Source organism: Sardina pilchardus, chromosome 10 (genome assembly GCF_963854185.1).
Source record: "Sardina pilchardus chromosome 10, fSarPil1.1, whole genome shotgun sequence".
Taxonomy (NCBI): Eukaryota; Metazoa; Chordata; class Actinopteri; order Clupeiformes; family Clupeidae; genus Sardina; species Sardina pilchardus.
Genome location: NC_085003.1, coordinates 9,985,838 through 9,990,837, shown reverse-complemented (window position 1 = coordinate 9,990,837; position 5,000 = coordinate 9,985,838). Strand labels below are relative to the sequence as shown.

Genomic DNA, 5,000 nt, shown 5'->3' with positions numbered 1-5,000 from the left:
CCACTTCAAAAGAGCTGCAAGTTTTTTTTCCTAATCTAACCTAAACTTTCCCATCCCATCTCATAGAAAAACATCCTAAGACCGGAGATGAAGTCGTCAAGGACATTTTAAGCCACTTTAGCCCGCTGGGAGAAAGCAGCACTTCTGCCCTCCTCCACATATAGGCTGCGCTGCCGTCTCATGGTGGATGGGGTGGAGAGAGCAGCGATGTATTCTGGGAGCTCACGTAATGGGGAAAGTCTGAAGCCACCGATTGCAGCCCACTTCACGCCAAAAATAGCGTGTGTGTGTGTGTGTGTGTGTGTGTGTCCTTTTCGCTCCCCACTCTGACCCAGATGACAAATGCGTTCCACCTCTGGCCTGCCACCCCTCGCTTGGCAAGGTCATCCCAGAAGGCTCCGCAGGCTTTGATCTGGAGGCCCTGTCTCTGGCCTCTCAGCAGCCTACAATTAGGGCTCCTGTCTGGGCTACACTTAGGTCTGATTGGGGCTGCCCTTAAAGAGCACACAAGTGGCCTATTCAAACATGGCCGCTCCTGTGGCTCCCGCTCACAAGTTTTTTTTTTTAGCTCCAAATGAGACTCCACTGTGCCCACGAGCAAACATGGCTTAACCCCAGGAAGCCAAGTGCAACAGTGAACAAAGCCTAGATTTATAAAAACAGACAGAAAGGAAAACATAGGCCTAACCCGATTTGAGAAAATACGGAGGCCTTGGGCAACATGCATGAAACAAGAGCACTGCACTCACAAGTGACCGGGTACAGCGCATCAACTATCAAGCAGCTCTATCCTTCAAAAAAGAATGCAAATGAATGCAATTGATCAATTTTACAGATCAATTCCTTTTTTTAAAAGACTTTTTTGGTTTTAAATGACAGCAGAGTCACAGTCTTTGAACAGGCAGCTGTTTAATAAATGGGTTTTGAGATATGGTGAATTTTGTGAGACAGCCACCATGCTACCAACTGCAGCACAATAATTTCACTGAGACATTTTAGCAGCTTTCAGTCCAGAGGTCAAAGGTCACTGAAAACAATATGTTACCTGTGGGAGTGGGCGGTTAGAATGAAGTGAGAGTCTATGCAGACATGACAATTCAGAACACAACATGGTGGAGTACATTCAGTGAAGGGTTTAAACCCGAGTAAGCTCTCCCAACCAAGCCTGCTTGTTACAGCTGCATAGAACTGCAGGCCCAGTGGCAAAAAATACAACAACATTTCTCCATTTTCTGTGTTTAATGTCAGTGCCATTTCTAGAGAGCATTCCTGGCTGAGAGCGGTTTGCCTCACATGGTGACCTACATGTCTTAGGCAGCTTGGGGGGGTGGGGGTCAAGACTAAACAGGGAACTCTCGTCTATGCTTCATCCCCCATGGATGGCACAGGCCTACTTTTACTAAAGGCCCAATGCAACCTTTAACCTATTACTGGAGCCTGTGTGTGTGTGTGTGGGGTGGGGGGGGTCGGGGGGTCACAGAAATGGCCTTGCAAGGCAGCATTTGCCAGTGGACTACCACTAAACGGGTGAGATCACTGTTGGGAAGAGAGCCAGGGTCTGTTTTTAAAAACAGTGCGTGCATGTGTGTGTGTGTGTGTGTGTGTGTGCGCATGTGTGTGTATGTGTGTGTGTGTGCGCATGTGTAAGTGAGCGGGAGGGAGAGAAGAGTTAGGGAGGGAGTGAGTGAATGTGTATGAAAGGGAAGAAGAGAGGACAGCTGTCTTACGCAGACAGTTCAACAGCCCACATTATGGACACTGTAAACAAAGGCTCTTTAAGCCTGACCAAACAAAAGCAAGCTAGCTGAGAGGCCACTTGAAACCCTTGGTCTTCTTCTCCCCCTCATATTCAGCACACTTATGTGTCCAGACCATGCTGGGCTTTAGAAGGACACCACTGCAGGCCTTTGTTGTGCTCTTTACCAAAAGACAACTGGCTAGTGGAGATAGAGCGACTACACAAACTCAAACCTTCTGATTGGCTCGAGCGAGCTTGCAGCTGCTGCTGCCACACTCTCAGACCTTTATGCACGAGGTAGGTAGGTGAGCAAACTCTGCGACCTTTTGCAAAGCGCGAGCGTGCACGAGGGGGGGAAGTGGTTTGGGGTGGGGTGGGGTGGGGTGGGGTGGGGTGGAGAGGTGCTCGAGCTAGTGCCCTAGGATGTGGTCGTGGTTTGGAGTTCAAGACCTCACAAGGCTGTTTATAGTCCTGCCAGATCAAAACACGATCGCGCTACGGTCAACACTTGCACGTGTTTATGACACTTTCAAAGATAGCCTCGTGTGGCAGCTCAATGTGTTGCTTCATTGCTCAATAGACCAGTCGGTGTCCATAGTAGCTCTGATCGGCACATTCTGAATATTCATTTAACATTTCTTTGAGAAAACACAAAGTTCATCCTATACCTATACTTGTCAAAAACAGGTGCCAAAATGGTGTGTGTGTGTGTGTGTGTGTGTACGTGTGTGTGTTTCTTTAAGAGCACCTGACTCAAAGCCACTTGACAGCGGGGGGAGACTAACGTCTCTCTGCTAGCAAGCCCACAGGATGACTGACAGTAGCCTCACTGCCAGAGACCCAGTGACATTTCAGGAAAAACACAGACGATTGTTGGCCCCGTTAGACAAGCTGTAACATTTCAGGATTCGCGGACTCTTGTCACAGCCTATCCCTGCAGCTCTGTGTGCACACAAAAACACTGGTGAAGCTTCTCATGTCACCAAAAAGTATATTCTTCTTCTTGCTAAGCTGAGCAGCCATTTGAGACTAAAGCTACAACTCTGCAGTGAGAAGGAAGCACTGAGTTTCCAGAGAGGGACAGACAGCCCTGTACTGCAGAGACATCTGACAGATTTCACTGGTGATCAACGAAGGTCGATAAAAAAACATCTGACGGCTCCGAGAGAAAAGAGCAGTTTGTCACACATCTCCTGCAGACAAAAGGGTGGATTTGAAATAGGTGGATTGCATGTGTCTGCACACAGAGGCCTTGAGCTGAGGATTGAGGCTGGTTCAGTGGCACAGGAACGCTGGAGTCAGCTGCCTCTGTTGCCCTCCAGGCCCGCCTGCTCGTCCGATCCGTGACCCATTTCAGCTCAGTTCAGGAACACCTTATGGTAATGAGCATATGCTACACTACAGCGTGCATTCCTAGATATGCTATCAAGTGTGTACGTGCATTATAAGTATGTGTGTGTGTGTGTGTGTGTGTGTGTGTGTCTGTGTGTGTGTGTGTGTACTGTATGTGTGTGTCAGTCTGTGTGACTTCTACTCAGGCGTGCACGCACGCGCACGCACACGCACACGCACACGCACACGCACACGCACACGCACACACACACCTGAGTAGAAGTCTGCGAGAGAATACTGAACTGGTGATTGAACAGGCCCATTGCCCATCATTCACACCCCGAGTAAAAAAAAAGCCCACTGTGCTGGCTGTGACCTTGCTCCAATGACCTCTGCCGCTGATCATGTTATCGAGCAGTGGAATGGACGATCAATGGGCTTTCATGGAATTCAATTCAGACGAGTGGAAATCTGGCTTTGCCTCAGCAACACCATTGCTGTCAAATACAGAACGCTCTACAGCTACAACACAAAGGGGGGGGGGGGGGGGGGGGGGGGCGGGGGGGGGGCGGTCAATGTGGCTGGCATAACAGCATGGTTTCTGAAAAGTAGGAATATGACTGGATGTTCTTTTCTCCAGCTCCATTGCCAGGCACTAGGATTTGTTCACCTCGGCCGGCTCATGAACAGGCCACAATGTTTGCTTTGCTGCTTAGAGGCATGTATGAATGTAGGCTTTTGCTAAATGAATGATGAATTAAATTAAGGTTTCCCAAAAAGACCGGGCCTACCACTCCACTCAGCCTCAAACATGACGTGGCACCAGTACTTTCAGATGGAAGCATCTCTAGACACAGAAACAAGTTCATTATGGTTGTCTGAACTGATTAAGCTGAGTATGATTGACTTCACTGAGGTGCATAATACACTCAGCACCATAAGTCCTGAACAAACAGCAAACAGCTCAGCTGAGGGAACAAACAACCCCAAAACAAATCTATACGTCCATAAAACACTAATCTTGGTCCATACTTCAGGCCAAAAAAAAAAAAAACCCTTCACATTTCTAACCTTCACCTCTGTGTACTTTTCCTTGGCCAGTTCATTCCTCCAAACAAACTGATTTCAGCTCCAGGCAGGGACATCATTAATCTAGCTTTCATGTCTCACTGATGACAACACAAGGTTTCCTCCATTGCAGATTTAGTTCAGAAGAGAGGATTTTCCCCAACTTTTGGCTGGGTCGCTCGGCAGTTTTATTGCAGCATGCAATGTAAACACACCGTCTCCCTATTAGCGTCTGTTTGGGTCTCTCAACCGGCTGAGAATAAACACAATGATTTATTCACTATACACACACACACACACACACACACACACACACACACACACACACACACACACACACACACACACACACACACACACACACACACACACACACACACACACACACACACACACACACACACACACACACACACACACACACACACACACACACACACACACACACACACATTTTGGGCACATGTACAACATATTTTTAAAAGGGGAAAATTCAGAAGATTTCATGAATTCCATAATTGCATGAACTATATGACAGTATCAAAGACATTTAGGAGAATGTAAGGAAAGCTCTACATGTGTACCAAAGATCCTTAATAAACGTCTCTGTGTGTACTACGGGGTAGCCTACTACACCATGTATCAAAGGTCTAGGTTATTTATGGAAACCGTGAACACTTTCATGTGCAAACATTGTAGCTTCATCCACTCCTTGCATCTGCCACTCTGCACATTCACTGAAATACTTACTACTACTACTACCACTACCACTATTACTACCCAAAAAACATCTCTTGTCCAAACACATTTGTACTGAGCACCTGCAAGTGCTCACCTCTCCTGCATGGCTCTCTATTCGTTT

The 5,000-nt window shown here is 47.5% G+C and overlaps 1 protein-coding gene across 3 annotated transcripts in view; it reads right to left on the bottom strand.

Moving 5' to 3' along the window:
• Window positions 1–5,000, bottom strand: part of osbpl5 (oxysterol binding protein-like 5) — a 47,287-nt gene that overhangs the window by 21,940 nt on the left and 20,347 nt on the right. The window lies entirely within an intron of this gene.